This window comes from Protopterus annectens, chromosome 1.part0, assembly GCF_019279795.1.
Source record: "Protopterus annectens isolate FY-2018-M chromosome 1.part0, PAN1.0, whole genome shotgun sequence".
In the NCBI taxonomy this organism is placed as follows: Eukaryota; Metazoa; Chordata; order Ceratodontiformes; family Protopteridae; genus Protopterus; species Protopterus annectens.
In genome coordinates, this window is record NC_056725.1 from 758205859 (window position 1) to 758223486 (window position 17628).

A 17628-nucleotide genomic window follows, 5' to 3' on the forward strand; every position below is an offset into this window, starting at 1 on the left:
AGTATTTCATAGCTACATGGTTAAGGCTTCTATACATAGCACAAGCAGAAGGCTATCATTTAAAGTGGAAACGGATGATGATAATGAAATGGGGGGTGGCTCAAGAAATGAGAGACTGGAATTTTGGATGCAGATCATTAAGGAGAATAACAATAACTATACAGAATATTGTATTTTATAAAGTAGCAGAAAGTATTCTAAGAACTAAGCCAACAAGAGAATGGAGAAAAGAGATTCTGCCAATAAGCATACCTGCAGCTAGGGGTACAGAAGAACTGGCAAGAGTGGACTGGAATTTACTGGAAGAAACTGACAAAGTAACCAAGGTATTGGGAACAAAGAATTAGAGAGGGAAAGGTAATAGAATGGGAAGAGGCCAATAATACATTTGGACTGTAGGCTAGAGATTGCCTTCCGTTTCAAGGATTGATATCTGAGTATAGGCAAAGAGAAATAAACAGGGGATCCTAAGTGAAAGACCAACGCTGGTAGAGTTTTTTGTAGAATCTAGAACAGAAGCTTTTTAGTAGAGCAAATAAAATATTGCATAATAACTATAGGAATCAATCAGAGGAGGTTAGAAAGGATTGGCAACAGAGATCAGATAAGCAGTTCACAAGGAAACAATGGGAGGATATATGTCTGACTCCCAAACATGCAACAAAGTCTAGAGATTTAAGAGTTTTCCTTGGAAGTGTTTGCATAGGTATTTTTATACCCTAAGCAGACTCCAAAGAATGTTTCCTCAGGTAGATTGCAAGTGTTGGAGATGTGCTGGGAAAGAAAGAGGTAATTGGGAAAATATTTTTTTGGGAGTGTAATGTGTAGGAAGGCTTTAAAAATTCCCTGTAAACTAATCTGCTGTTATACAGAATCGGAATTGCGTAGACATAGTAAGGCCTTGCTGAATTAATTCTAGTGGCTGCCGTTAAAGCAGTTATTAGAACATGGAAATCGGTGTCTAAACCAACCATCCAAGAAGTATTAAATATAGTAACAGAGGTGAAAGAATTGGAAGCAGGATCTTTACAAAAGGGTAGGAGCAAATTACATAGAAAAATGGAAATTGTGGGAACAATACATGCAAAATAATATTTTGGAGGAACATTAAGGTTTAAGGGAAGGAAGGAACTGAATGAGCTATGTAACATTCAATTGATAATGACTGTATAGATGATTATATGCTATGTATAATGCTTGCAACTAAAATTGTCAATATGATGTTTCATTTACATAAATGTATGATTGCCTGTGTCGTAAGTAATAATTCAGTTAAAGATGTTTCTTGTCTAAAAAAATTATTTTCCTTTTATTATAAAGCTTGTTGATGTTATTCCACCATGTGAGCTTGTTTCTGGGGTTTAGCCTGCGCTTGTTCCTATGAGGTACAGCTGCATATATTCAGCTGTCTACATGCTAATATAGTCTATTGGTGTACATTTCTGTGTTGTCAGTGGAGTTAACTGGGTTTGATAGGGATTTGAAGCTTGACAATGTATGACTTAGGAGCAGGTAGTGTGTCTTAAAGAAATTTCTGAAGGTACCTTGGGTGGGAGGGATGTCTGGTTTCAGTTATATTTCAGAGGAGACTGCTCGATGGTCAGACCTAACAAGTGATAAAGGTATGCAAGGGATGGTGCAAGATGTTTCCATATTAGTAAGGACAAGATATATAGTATGTTAATCTCCCTAGTGGGTACTCTGAATAAGTATTCTAGTGCATTTGTATTGACAAAGTCCAGGAATCTCTGTGCTTGTGCACTAGTGGTGGTGTAGGTTTCTTGGTCTAAAGCTGAATAGTTTACCTAGGAAAATTATGTTGGGTTTTTACTGAGTGATTCTAGTTTCTGTAGATAAGCATTGTGGTTTTCTAATGTTTTTCGTGTTTCACTGTTGTAGTCATTGCATTTGGGTTATCTGTTTGCAGTAGCCGTCAGTCGGCCTGATTAACAAAGTCTTGGGTCCTGCATCTTTTGCTGTCCCTTCTTCCATGACGTCAGGTCATCAGAGGTATAAGACATGCAGCGGACGCCATTACATCAGTCTTTCTTGCCGTGCGGTGCCCAAAGTAGAAGCAGTTTAAGTGCCAGTCGACCGACTCCTGAAATTTTTGTTTTCGAGTTTCAGAACCGAAGTCTTCAACTAAAGCTAAGTACCCCATTGGGGAAACTTTTTCTTGCTCCTTACTGATGTCAGTAAAAGTTAATAATTGCATTACTTGTGGAAAGCAAATAGCTCATAAACATTTTCATTCGTACTGTATTCCTTTCCTAGGCCCTGACCACAACGTACCTTGCTGTCGGTTTTGTGCTTTATAATCAGCGCACTATCCATCTTTTGTATATTTTTACCTCTAAATATTTCGGTTCTTGGTTTAATTATCCATAAATGTCGTCAATTAGCCATCCAACTACCAGGATTCCGAAAAAACGCAAAGATAAAGACAGGCCACCGAGGTCCAAAACTGCCAACGACGCTTCTCCTAAGCCAGCCGCCAGTTCACCGGTACTAAGTGAGGCACTTTAGCAGCCCCTGATACCCGCTACTTCTGATTCGCAGGCCTCAACTGAGACCCATTTGGAGTCCGGTATGTCGCAAGATGCTTCAACTATGGAATCTGCGGATGTCTCTACCTTGGATGGGTCTGGAGCCGCTATGCAGGCACCGGCTTCTGAGGGTGTATTCAGGCCTATGAACTTACATATTAAACCGACGCCTCCTCCTTCATTTAGGCCTAAATCTTGAACCATGCCTAAAAAAACGATGCCCAGGCTGCATGCTCATGCCTCTATGCCTAAAAAACAAATGATAACAATGGCTGGAGATCTTATAACTCTAATCAGGGGAAGCCAACTTCCCCCTTCTAAGCGACCTAGGACTGAAGTTGTTTATGAATCTTCTGACCAGTATTCTGATTTTTCTGATTCTTCTGATTTGTATTTGCCCTTATCTACTTATGAGGATTCCGATGTAGAAGACTCTTCCCTCTGCTTCCCCTCCTGAGGATTTTTCTTTTGGTGAAACCTTACATACTCTAAGGGAGCATTTCCACTGGGAAAGCCAGGATTTTTCTGATTCAAAAAAGAGGCTTAGGGATTTCTTACTTCTGCTTCAGCATAGGCCTTTAGCTATTCCTCCTGTACTAGACATTGTTGTTGATGCTTTTTCGGAATCTAGTTTGGCTCCTGATTATTTGCCTCCTGCTCCCAGAAAACCTGACCGATATTACAGGGTTCCTGATTCACACAAGTTCCTTTTTAAAAATCCTATTGCGGATCCAGAGACTATTTCACAGGGACCCAAGGGCATTAAGGCTTCTACTGCTAAAAATCCTACCCCTTCTGATAGAGACTCCAGGGCGCTGGCTAGATGGAGTAAGAAGGTTTACACTGCAACCTTGGCCATTAGGGCTTTAAACTGCCAGTTTCATATATTAAAGTATCAGCAACATGTTATTGGATTGCTTAAACAGAAAATGATGTTGATTTCTGACTGTGCGGAAAATAAAGAATTACAGGATTTAATGCATTCTGCTGAACAGGTTGGAAAACCTACTTTGCAGTGTGGATTTGATTCATTAGAGGCCTCTTACAGGGCTGCTGTTACTGGGTCTGTGCTCAGAAGGTATGCTTGGCTTAAGGAGCAGTCTTGGATCATGTTAAAGCTAAATTGTTGGATGCTCCCTAAAATCAGGACTGCCTGTTTGGCAACAAGGCTGAGGAAGTTCTTAAAAAGATGGAAGATCAAGCTAAATCTATGCAAACTGTTAAAGATTTCTTTCAAGTTCACCCTCATAGATATAGTAGGCATTGGTCCTTTCCAGTCCCTTCCAGGTCTTCTCAAGCCAAACTCAAACAGCAGAAACCCCAGGTTTCAGTCCCAGGAGACACACAAGACTAAGCAGTGGGGGGTTCCGCACCCAAAGCAGGGAGTAGTAAGACTCCCCCCTATGGAAAACTGTCTCAATGACTTGCTTTTAAAACTTCCAAGCACTTCCCAACTGAATGCTCCTTTAGGCGGAAAGATTGGTCTGCAGACCAAAAACTGGGAACTCATTACCCAGGACAAATGGGTTTTAAATATAGTGTCCCAAGGATACAGATTTCACTTCCACACCTTACCAACACCAAGCAGGTGGCCAGAGGCCCAAAATCAAGTACTCTCTCTCTCAAGCATGGGGGCTATTCAGTTGGTACCAGAAGAGGAAAAGGGGCAAGGTTTCTATTCGAGACTTTTCCTGGTACCCAGAAAAGGCAATACATGGCATCCTATCCTGGACCTTTCTACTCTAAATACCTTTCTGGTGATTCCAAAATTAAAGATGCTGACTCTTCACCAGCTGCTTCATATGCTAGGCAAAGATGCATGGTTGGCAGCACTAGACTTATAAGAAGCATACTTGCACATCCCTATCAGGGAGTCTTGCAGAAGATACCTACACTTCAAAGCAGGCTACATGGACTATCAGTTCTCTGCACTGCCCTTTGGCTTATCTACTGCACCCAGGGTATTTACAAAGTGTCTAGCTCCAGTCATTGCATTTTGCAGGCAAAGAAATATTCAGATATACCCATATCTGGACGATTGTCTAATTCAGGCAGAAAGCCAGGACATACTTTTGAATCATCTGACCTTTGTTCAAAGGGGACTGACTTGTGTGGGGTACACCATAACCGAAAAGAAATCACACCTGGTATCCTGTCAACAAATTATATTTCTGGGAGCAAGCTTGAATACAACTTCCCAGATAGCTTTCCTCACGCCAGAGAAACGGATTCGTTTGACAACCTACTTCAAACCAGTGGCCACAAAAACACAGTTATCTGCAAGGCAAATACTGCAAGCCTTGGGGTTCATGGCCTCCTGCATTCTTCTAATTCCATATGCAAGGCTGCATATGAGGAAACTGCAGTGGTATCTCAAAAGCCTATGGTGTCAACATTCACAGGCTCTAGAAGCAATGATTCCTGTCATACCTTGCCTACGCCTAGAGTTCATTTGGTGGCCTGAGGCCTGCCACCTAAACAGGGGACTACAATTCACACTACCCCCTCCACCCAAACCTTAACAACAGATGCATCAGGCTATGCACGGGGGGCTCACCCGTCAGGGAAGCGCATTCAGGGCAAATGGAACCCAAGTCAAATGCACCTACACATAAATCAAAAGGAAATGTTAGATGTACAGAATGCTCTGACAGCCTTCAATGACCACATTCTTCCAGGGCAACTAATGGTAAAGACGGACAACATCATGGTCATGTGGTACATAAGCAAGCAGGGGGGTACACCCTCTTACCCCCTCTGCAGACTAGCTATGGCATTGTGGAACAGCCTTGAGCTGCCAAGTGTATCTACAAGCTCAATTCCTGCCAGGAAAACTAAATACACTGGCAGATGGACTAAGCAAAAACCTCATGGACCAATAAGAGTAGAAACTGGAACCAAGGATTTTCAACATGTTGACAAGTAAATGGGGGAGCCCAGATATAGACCTGCTTGCCTCCCCCCAGAACCATCAGTTGGACAAATTTTGCACAAGGATTCCCCACAAACTAGCTTGGAAAGTGGATGCTCTATCCTTCAGCTGGAAAAACCTATCAGTTTATGCCTTTCCTCTTCTGACTCTGCTCTCCAAGGTACTACTAAAGATCAAACAGGACAAGCCAAGGATGATTTTAATTACACCAGACTGGCCACGCCAACACTGGTACCCCCTCCTGCGCAGTGTGTCCCATGGCACCTGCCTCAGACTCCTTCCCTTTTGTCTCAGCAGGAAAACCAGATTCTGCACCCTCAGCTGCAAACCCTGAACCTAGCAGCCTGGCTAATTACCTAATCTCTCCTTTACCATCCCTCAGTAAATCAGTGATGGATATCATTTTAGAGGCTAGGAGGCCTAGTACTAGAAACTCTTATGTTGCAAAATGGAAAAGATGAGCACAGCAGTGCCCCATTTACCTCAGATTCTACAATATTTGACTGAGATGCTTCATAAGGGTTTGTCCTTTTCCTCCATCAAAATCCATGCCTCAGCCATTTCAGCTCATTATAGTACAGAGCCTCCCCTCTTCTCTCATCCACTGCTCAAGCAGTTCCTCAGAGGGGCCAAAAATTTAAAGCCACCCAGGAGAGCTCCATCTCCAGCCTGGGACCTTAAATTTGTCTTGGAGAAACTCACTTTTCCTCCTTTTGAGCCAGCTGCTATTGCAGATTTAAAATTCCTTTCCTGGAAAACAGCTTTCCTTTTAGCAATCACTTCTGCTAGAAGGGTATCTGAATTGCAGGCCCTTATGGCAGTGGAGCCTTTCATCATCTTTCATGCAGACAGGGTGTCCCTCAGAACCAATCCCTCCTTCATGCCCAAGGTGGTATCCAGCGTGGCTCTTAAACAGTCCAATCATTTGCCTACCTTCTTTCCTAACCCACAGAACAAAGGGGGATGGATACTACACTCCTTAGATGTGCACGGACAACTTAAATTCTACTTGGACAGGACTAAACCTCAAAGAAAATCCAAACAACTGCTGGTGGCATTTGCTGCAGGGACAGAGGGGAAAGCTATTTCAAAGCAAGCCATTTCAAAATGGATAGGCCACTGCATTCATTTCTGCTATAAGCACCATGAAAAACCTATTCCACAGGGCATTCAGACCCCATTCAACCAGGGCTGCATCTACCTCTACAGCATTTCTCAGGGGCGTCCCTACAAGGGACATCCTAGAAGCTGCTATCTGGAGTTCTGTACATACTTTCACCAAGCATCATCATTTGACAATTTTCTCTAAATCCAAAGCTAGCTTTGCCACTGCAGTCTTGCAGGGCCTTATAGCTGGTCTTGATTCTATTTAAATTTATCTTCCCAACTTTAGCTTTGGGAATCTACCCAAATGTAATGACTGCAACAGTGAAACATGAAGAACATAGTACAGTTGTGTACACTTACCATAAATGTAGATGTCTGAGTGTATTCACTGTTGCAGTCCTGGTTACCCTCCCTCCAGCCCCCTTTCTTCTTTTGGCTATACCTCTACTCTCACTTACTATGCTCAAAAAGCTTTTTGGTGTATTTGCTTTTTTGTTGGAGGTATATCCTTGTATCATAGATTTAATTGCTTCCCATTAGGAGGCACTTGACATCTGGGGCAAGATAAACTAATGTAATGGTATCGGCTGCATGTTTTATACCCCCTGACGTTATGGAAGAAGGGACAGCAACCAATGCAGGACCCAAGAATCTGTTAATCAGGCCGACTGAGGGCTACTACAAGCAGATAACCCAAATGTAATGACTGCAACAGTGAATACACTTGAACATCTACATTTATGTTAAGTGTACACAACTGTACTTTTTTCATAGCAGGAATTCTGTAGCTAGCTAGTGTATAGTATGGAAACTTTCTGATGGTTATTTGGACATGAAGAAGCTCTAGTGCATCACACTGCTTTACCAGGCTTGATATGGGTCTCTTCTGAATGTAGACTGATACACCTCCACCTTTTTTCCTTACTGTACAGTAAATGCGTAGAAGGCATTTCTTCAAACATGCTTGTTTTTTCTTCTACATGTATATATTCATATGTCATTTCTTACTACTGTTTTTAATTTTTATATCCCAAATTAAAGGAAACTCCACCCTGTTACTCAATTTTTTTCATTTTATCTTTGTATTTTGAGCTGTTTTAAATAATCAAAATCAGTCTAAGTAATACTTTCATATTTTCCACAAAATCGACATTAAGCAGACTGCTATTATTAATGTGATTTTGTTTTGTAGCTTAGATATATTCTCAGACTCTCTCTTTATATGTCATGGAAGACATAAAATGAGGTGATTTTTAATTTCCATGTGAACAGAATGGCAGCACTGAGGGTCATCTGCTCCTTGCACAGTTTCTGGAACATGACTGCTTTTCGCTTTGCCTGAATTATCTTGAGTGGTATTTTTCTCAGAGCTACTCTAACCTTTTCACGGTAGTTGTAAATCCTTAATAAAATAAAGTAGTTGAACTGCAGGTTTTTTGTAAGGCTGTTAATTTGCAGTCCTTCAAGTACCGACAGGCCTCCCTTCTCTGTACCATTCCTGAGGTGTCAAAGTTGTCACTGTAATTCAGGATGTCTTAACTAGCTTCAAAATACCTTAAACAGACATGCAAATTACTGCTGCTGTTCACCACTGTCTGCAGAGGGAATGTGTTTTTTGCTAATGTTAGAATGATGCTTTTCTTTAGCAGTATTTAACTTTTATGATCTTGTTCTTCCATCTGTACAATAGGACTGTTGTAGTGAGGGTAGGAACATTGAATGTTGGCAGTATGACTGGTATAGGGAGAGAGCTAACTGATATGATGGACAGAAGGAAGGTTGGTATATTGTGTGTGCAATAGATCAGATGGAAGGGGAGCAAGGCTAGGTGTATCGGAGGCAAGTTCAAATTGTTTTATAATGGTGTGGATGGGAGGAGAAATGGCGTAGGGGTTATCAAAAAGGAATAGTATGCTAAGAGTGTTTTGGAGGTGAAAAGAGTGTCTGATAGAGTGATGTTTATGAAGCTGGAAATTGATGGTGTAATGATGAATGTTATTAGTGCATATGCTCCACAAGTTGGGTGTGCGATGGATGAGAAAGAAAAAATTTTGGAGTGAGTTGGATGAAGTGGTGATGACTGTACCCAAGGGTGAGAGAGTGATGATTGGAGCAGATTTCAATGGGCATGTTGGTGAAGGGAACAGAGGGGATGAGGAAGTGATGGGGTAGGTAGGGTGTTAAGCAAAGGAATGTAGAAGGTCAGATGGTAGTGGATTTTGTGAAAAGGATGGACATGGCTGTGGAGAATGCATATTTTAACAAGAGGGAGGAGCATAAGTTGACGTACAAGAGTGGAGGAAGATGCACACAGGTGGATTATATCTGTGGTGGCAGGGGAAAGTGTAGTTAGGCAGCATAGGATGGTGGTTTGTAGGCTGACATTGGTGATCAAGAAGAGGAGGATGAGTGTGAGGGCAGCACCAAGGGTCAAATGGTGGAAATTGAAAAAGGGTAATTGTGAGATGGAGTTCAGGGAAGAGTTAAGACAGGCACTGGGTGGCAGCGAAGAGTCACCGAATAGCTGGGTAGCTACAGCAGAGATAGTAATGACTAGAAAGGTGCTTGGTGTGACATCTGGAAAGAGGCAGGAGGACAAGGAGACCTGGTGGTGGAATGAGGAAGTACAGGAGAGTATACAGAGAAAGAGGTTGGTGAAGAAGTGGGATTGTCAGAAAGATGAAGAAAGTAGACAGGAGTATAAGGAGATGAGGTGCATGGCAAAGAGAGAGGTGGCGAAGGCTAAGGATAAGGCATATGAAGAGTTGTATGAAAGGTTGGACACTAAGGAGGGAGAAAAGGACCTGTACCGATTGGCTAGACAGAGGGACTGAGCTAGTAAAGCAGGACTAAGACAGAATATATGTGTGTGAATGAGAGGGAGGATAGAGGAATGGTGAGGATGCAGGGAGTAGAGGAGGCAAAGGTGGATGAGTTTAAATACTTGGGATCAACAGTTCAGAGTAATGGTGAGTGTGGAAGAGAGGTGAAGAAGAGAGTACAGGCAGGTTGGAGTGGGTAGAGAAGAGTGCCAGGAGTGATTTGTGACAGACGAGTACCAGTAAGAGTGAAAGGGAAGGTCTAAAAGAGGGTAGTGAGACCAGCTATGTTATATGGGTTGGAGACAGTGGCATTGACAAAAAGGCAAGAGTCAGAGCTGGACGTGGCAGAGTTGAAGATGTTAAGATTTGCACTGGGTGTGACGAGGGTGGACAGGATTAAGAATAAGTATATTAGAGGGTCAGCCCAGGTTGGAAGGTTTGGAGACAAAGCCAGAGGCAAGATTACATTGGTTTGTACATGTGCTGAGGAGGGATGCAGAGTATATTGGGAAAAAATGCTAAGGATGAAGCTGCCAGATAACAGGAAAAGAGGAGAGACTAAGATAAGGTTTATGGATGTGGTGAGATAAGACATGCAGGTGGTTGGTGTGACAGAACAAGATGCAGAGGACAGGAAGAAATGGAAACAGATCTGCTATGGCGACCCCTAACGAGAGCAGCTGAAAGAAGAACATCATCCAACTGATGGCTTATCGAGCTGCTTGTAGAACCTAAGCCAATTTTCCAGTGCTCCTGTCTCAAGCTACTTTAAAATTTTCCTTCTCATTCTCCCCATCTAACAGTCCTACTCAGATTACATTTGCCACCTTTGTTTACAGAGTGATCTTTTGCATCCGTGTTCCACCTTAGTGAATTGTTTTTTTTCACTCTAAATTTTTATTTTTTGAGATTGTGTACAAGAGGCTTGCTAACTTTTATCTTGTTCAAACTTTTATTGGCGTATATTTGTTGTATACAGCCTATATATTTAAAACTATTGTAAACAGTTGTTGCCTATTTTTCCATTCAGATTGTAGTTGCGTAATTGGATATATAGTATTTTGCCCTGTGTATATACAACTTAATGTGGATGGGGGTATGCATGTGTGAGTGTACTGTTTACTTCTGACCATGTGCAAACCATAAGGAGAGAAGATCTTTAAGATATGTGCCAAATGTGGCCTTAAGAATCTAACCCAGGACACCCATGAGCTCTTCGTGGTGTGTCTGATGCTGGAACACCTCACAGCAGACTGTTCTATATGTGTAATATTTGGCCTTCAGTCTTTGGACAGTCATAAAAATGTGTTTATTAAAGGATTGCTTCCCTTGAACAGACTGGAGAAAAGTCCGGGAAAGAGAAGAATAAACAAAAGAAAAGACACCAAACCCAAGAAAAGGAAAGATGCAAGACTGTGGATCATCCTCTGCATCAAAAGCACTGTGAATGGAGTCATCTCCTCAGTCTGCTGGAGACAGAGAGAGCATCCCCACCTTGGATAGCATTACAGACAAGACCCATAATGATCTTAGGCAAACCACTGAAGCATCTAGCTAGTCATCATTTTTCAGAGAGGGGACTTCCCTGGTTCATCTCCAGGCTTCTTTCTACTCCATCCCTATGTTGTTTTCAGGTCCTTCAGGAATTCTTCAGATGTTGAGTGGGAACATATGATATGGGCTTTTTTGAAGACTTGAGAGAGGAGTGATCCCATCCCTTTCAGTTTCTCATGTGCATCGAGCTGTCCCATCATCTTCCATTCTTGCTCGTTTCCTGATCTGCGTTTCAGCACTGAAGGTTTTGCAGCAGAGGCACTACTAGGAGTCAGTGTATAGTGCCAGTTGGTACTTTTACCTTTGCACCATTACCCATGCATTCAACACCAGCAACTCCAGGACTTGCAATGCTGACCGGGTCTTGGAGCCAACCACTCTTATCTGAGTCTTGGGCAGCATACACAGTACCAACTCATTTGGCACCCTTCTCTTTGTTGGAATATTCAGCCTTCGAGGTGACAGCATTCATCCCCTCATCGAGCCCCCCCCCAAGTTTGTCATTGCTGTGAGCAAGACTTGAGTGTGGTTGTCTTAAGTTTAATAGGATGACCCCCACCATTGCTGTAAGTACCCCTCAGTTGTGATCCTTTCTGCTTCAAATTATCTGTGTGATTATTTATGACTAATCATTTTGAGACCTGCATCATAGCCAAGGTATTGCTTAGATTTGTTTCAGTACGGCTGGACATTAGTCATCTTGTCCATCCTGGAATTACTTCATCCTTTCAAGGAAAGCTACACATTCATATACCATGATCTTTGTGCCAAGATAGTCTGAAATTGCTTACTCATCCTTCAATTACCTTGATCTTTCAGAGACAGCTACAGATTAAATTATGCTCTCTCTGCTAAGATGGACCTCTATCCTTGTGGATCTAATTCAGTGCCTGCAGCACTTTTTCCTACCCTTGCATTCCCATTCCTTTCATTCTTAAGTAATGTGATTCTGTTCCTTACATAAGATAATCCCATTTGATCTGTCTCTCATCCTGATGTTAGCAAGACACTAATTTAATCTTCATTACTTTGTAAAGGGCCTTCGATCTGTATGCTGTTTGTCTAGCATCACTCACACACAATACTCCTCCTGTTTTTATTTCTCAGAAATGCGAATTTTGTCTCCTCTGAACACTTTGCAGAGGAGAGTTTGTGGCTTTGATGTGACAGGTATCCATGCTTAGGTCTGATATATACTTTTCTTTCTTCAGGAAGTCCTGCCAGAGAAATTGGACAGGAAGTACCTATTTGGTGAGTTCTACCTCATTTTCCTTACCTTGTTTTCCTAGATGATCACTAGTTGGGGTCATTTAGTGCTGTAACCCAAGTAATGTTACCCTTTTATGTGGGATACTTGTACTGTGATCACCTCCTGCAGAACAACCATTTATGTGTTTATAGGATCGGTTCCTTGAATGCCATCTATTTTATCTTTGATTTTTTTCATAGAGTAATTTATATCATATCTGGCCAGAGTGGGCTTGCTTTTTGGGCTTACAATTCAACAAAAGGCATTTTTCTCCTCTTGTGTTGTCCGTCAAGGCTGCCTTCCTCAGAATTTTTTTTTTATCCTGATTCCCTTTTGCATCCATCTGTGGAATTTTTTTTTTGTTCATAGATTCATAGGTGTTTACTAGGCTAGCGACCACAAGGGTCTTTTTAAGACTAGCCATGTTTCCCAAATATCTGACAAGTTCTGGTACCCTGTATAAGTATATTCAGGAGCTTATGAGGTGAAACTTTTAGAAGCAGGGTCCTGGGAGATGAATCATTTACAGGCTGCTTGTGTCCATTATAGACGTAGGGGCCAAACTAGGGATGAATTTCCTGTTCCCCATCCAACTGTCCAGGTTGCACTTGAATTGGGTCAGGGAGGAACTCTGCTTCACATGGATGGGGGAGTCTTTTCCAGAGAAGGTGTAGTCATTAAGATAAATACCTGTCTCTCCAGCATGTCCTATTTAAATCACAGGCAGGGTGTAAGTCTTTAGAATGGGTAATTCTGGTGCTGTTTTGCGGATATGTAGGAGGTCCATCAGAGTGGGGTCTGACAACACCTTGTACACCAAGCATAGATCCCCCTCAACAGCTTATGGGAGACAATACAGTGATAGGGCCTTGAGGCGGTCTGCATAGGATATGTTACTTACTCCCTGTATTCTTTTAGTGATAAATCTCTGTAGACATTTCAATTGTTGGGTATGCCTGGTTGGGTGCATACCAAAGGGGGCATTGTACATCAATGATGGGTCTGATGAATGCCGAATACAGTGGAACAATGACTTCCTTGGACCTAGATGCCATACCTTTATTTATACGTTGCACAGCATAGAATGATTTCCTCATTACCGTGGACACTTGAGGGTCAAAAGATAGATTACTATCTGTTTTCCCCCAAATCCATGACTTCTGGGTCAACTCTTAGTGGTATGTTGTCAATATGATCATTACCATTGGTGAATGACTTCCCGAAGGACACTATTATGCATTTCTTGGCATTTAGTTTTAGTCCATAGCTCTGATACCAGTTGTTTGTCTGCATCATCCATTCCTGGAGAGCATTTCTGTCAGTGGGTGATTCAGTGAGAGCTCTTAATTTGCAGTCATCAGCAAATTAACCAGAGGCCATTGACATTGGCCTTGACTTCAGAGAAGTAGATGCCAAAAAGGAGCAGTCCCAGGACCATTCCCTGAGGGACTCCACTTGTAACTGGCCTCTTTGTAGCAGTGGACTCCCCAGTTCTAACTTCCTAGGGTCCTGTCAGCCAGCTGGCTGTCCACTGGGTGACATAAGGGTTTGTACCTAATCTCCTTGTCAAATGACTTGGCCAGGTCAGTTTAGGCAGTGTGTGAACCATTTTGCCCTCAAAAAACACAACTTTAGTATTATTTGAATCTCTCTAGTAGTAGCTGAGTTTATTCTATACATACTAGTTTTCCTAATCAGACCACATCCCATTAACAGAAATACATATCTCTATCTATCTGTGAAGCATCTGTCCATTTTCAGGGGAAGCAGAATTGTCTGGTTAAGTGGTTTGCTCAGAGTCATACAGTAAGCAACTAGAGGTAGAAGAAATCAAACTCTCTACCCTTGGCTACAGAGAAACAACTTGTTAACAGCACAGAGCCTTAATCCTTTGTACTAACTGTGGGACTCCAAACAGGACACTGCATTGACTGGGAATTGAACTCAGGTCTCCTGTGTGGGAGACGAGTTCTACCAGTAAACCACTGTCTAGACGTTTAAGTTTCCACACCTTGTGGTCATGGTCCTCTGGTATGTTTAGAGGCAAGATGTACCTGTTAGTCATTTAATTTTCATTTGATAGTAAGAATTTGTGCTGTGCTTGGTATTTACCCTGGATTCACCCTATTCAGCACATGATGTACCTCCTTTTATTTACTGCTGTTCCTTTGAAATATTTATCAACTAACATTTTTAGGGAGCTATATGTTGTATGTCTTCTGTAAGCTTTGACTTGAACAGCCGTCTGCTGCCATCTGATAGACTATTGTACAGGTTTCCCTTCTTGAATTTCAGTACTTTCCCTTTGTACATAATTCTGTCCATCTTTCAGTACAATGTACTCCCCTTTGCCTCAGTTTTTTTTTTTTACAATGCCTCATTTGAAATCTTTACTTTTCCTGTGTAGGCCAGGGGAATTCACAGATGTGGGCATCGCAAACTAGGAGATTTATCTGATGAACAAAACTAACACCGCAAACTTTTAAGTTGTACAAGCTTTAAAGAGAACAAAATGTTGCTTTTGATAGTGAAAAATCAGTGACATTGCAGTTGAAAAAACAACTCTGCTAGAGGTGTGCTAGCAGTTGTCCCTTTAAACTTTTGATCTTGAGTGCATGTCAAAATGCAAATGCATCTTGAATATTCATCTACCTTCCCCCTCTTAATTCCATTCCTTCTGGGATTAAGATCACTATCCTCAGGCTGATTCTTATGTCATGCTAGACAGAGTATTATCCAGTGCCTTCAGTTAATTTACTGCTGACTTACCAGATAAATCTTCACTAAAGACTTTCTCTCTTGCTGGCCATTGACTGTCAACGTTGTCTTTGTAGTGGATTGTGTTTAGCCTGTTGTCTTAGTTATTCTCTGCTTGATTACCAGGTTTATCTGTTAATCAGAATTCCTCCCACTTGCCAGATATTTTACCTTATCTTAGGCTTCAGGCTTATTCCATCTCTCTCAGATGTTACAGAGCTTATTGACTGTGCGTCTTTTCTTGAGATACTTGTTACTGGCCTTGTACATTTCCTCACTTTAGATTTTGTAGCATAATGGTTTTCGGCTTTCCATCACTCTGTTCATGAATGTGTCTCTCTCATCTTAAAGGGATACTGTTTTTCATGATAACCACTTTACAATTACTGTAACAGTGTAATATGCATTGCATCTTTGGACTTGGGGTCTACTGGTCCTCTCCTGCCATATGCTGTTTGAAAGATTATTAGTATTAGTCTCCAGTTTTCTGGATGTTATGTTAGATTGCTCCAGTCAAAACTTTTTGGGAAATAATTTGCAAGAAAGCTTTTTCAGAGATCCATCCAGCAAATTATTTATACTGGTTACTCTGTCCTGTAGGTAGATGCAGGTGGACCAGTCCCATCACATATGAAAGTTATGCATTTATGATAATAGATATATAGGACAAGATCTATGTTTCACTTACAGTCTCACCCATCTTTCATCTAGCAGTTTGGGAGTTGTTCCATATAGGTGTTAACCCCTCCCTTGGTTTCTTCTTATGCTGTGCCTTCTACAGGCTGAAGAGATCAGGCGATGGCTCCTTCCATGTATAGAATTGTGGGAAAGGTGAGGAGTTAGGTGTCCATGGAAAGTTTTAGCTACCATGCTGTCAGAGTCGTCCTGGCCTCTATTCCTATGGGTAGAGGAAGTAAGACCTGGTCCTGCATGTCTGCCATAATGGTAAATACATAATTTTCTTTTACCATCTATACTTAGACATGTGTGAGAACCAGAAGTCAGATGACCAGATGCATGTGATGTCATTCTGTACAGAAATAAGGCTGTAATATTAGAGGAGACTGAAGTCTCAGGGGCAGTCTGTTCTTGGAAACCAGACTAGAAAGACCCTCACCCACATCATCCTGTCTTGCAGTAGTAAGTAACTTAACTAGGGAATATTAATTTTTAGTCGATCAGGAATAGCTAAATACTCTTTTTCTGTATCCGTGTGAAATTTTCCATCAGTGTTATTTTTAATATTTCCTGTGAGTGAAACTCCGGTGTTTACTATAAACAGATATTTCATATTTTCATGTTCTTTTAATTATTATTAAATATATTTAAACTTGTCATTGTGGCTGGTCCTTTTAGAGAAATATTTTAACCTTTGAGAGTACTTGCATTTATTTGGTGATAACTCTTCCCACTCTTGAAAGCCTTGCTGTTTGGCCAATATTACCATTTGTATTAGTATTAATTGTACACAGTATAATTGGGTACCCTTATAAGAGCCTTAAAGTAGCTGGCAGGGGTTCTGATGGCAGTGATAACTGCCTTATAATCTGGGTAGAAGGGGACACAGCAGGTGAATCTGTGCCAGCCTTTCCCAGGTGTGTGCAAATAAAATCCCTGTGTGTGTCAGCTGCTTGTAGAAGGGACACAAGGCACTGGTTTCAGAGAGAGGACGCTGGAGGACTTAGCTTGGAACCCTGGCTAAGGACTCAACTCTAAAGCTGCGTCAATGGGTAGTCTTACTGGGGCCCTGAAGAGAGAGAGAAAGGAACCAGCCCCTAGACTGAGCGTGTTCTCTGTGTGTTCTTAAGGGAAGTTGTGCTTGATGCAGAGAGGTCTGCATCTGGAAGTACTGAGTGTATCCATTTGTACTCTAAGTGAGCATTCCTCTCCAGTGTCAGTGGTGAGGATTCAGTCTCCTTGAGTACTGACCTAGCGTGGGGAACGTCACAGTGGCCACCACCTGGTTTGTAAAATAATAGATGTTGAGTTCTGTTTGAAAGCCTGTGCCTGAAATGCACCTCTGGCAGAGATGACACCATGTAGGGGAACCTGTCACTAAAAAGTAAATATTCATTTGTCTGTCTGCCTACCTACATATCTACCAGGTAAGTGAAAGGAACAGTCACCCTTTTTTCATTCATAACACATTTTAGTTAGGCAAAACAGCTATTTTGACAACACTTTGATGTGGAAATATTTCTAGTTAATTAGTTGCATTTGTTTACAAACAAAATAGTATCAAAATATTTGTAGGGGAAAAGATGCAGAGCTAGGAATAGGGTACTGTTTACAATGTGTTGACAGTACAGTACCTTGTTGAAAGTGTAGAACTAGTGACCATCCTTGAAGCATGTACACTTCGATTAACTTTGCAGGAATTCTTTCAGTTTTTTTATTCATTTTTCCTGAGTTGGAGTATTTTTAACCATGTTTGGTCATCGATTATTCTATAGAGCAGGCCTCAGACTGGAGAAGGCTATTTCTCCAGTGGCTAGTTTGAACTTTGGTATGCCTTTTAATGGGGTGTTTTCTTCGGTATTTCTGGCACTGTACCTTTGTTCTTTTATGGAAGGTTTCTTTTTATTTGGAAGCAGTAGCCAAGTTGAAGTATTTTCAGTGTAAGGGAGCTCAGAAGTAGAATTGCTGTTTGTGATAAGTAGC

General features: G+C 41.6%; 1 protein-coding gene across 1 annotated transcript in view; it reads left to right on the top strand.

Moving 5' to 3' along the window:
• The window catches only part of SERAC1 (serine active site containing 1), a gene marked incomplete in the record, with an annotated part of 923851 nt that overhangs the window by 848571 nt on the left and 57652 nt on the right, over positions 1-17628 (top strand).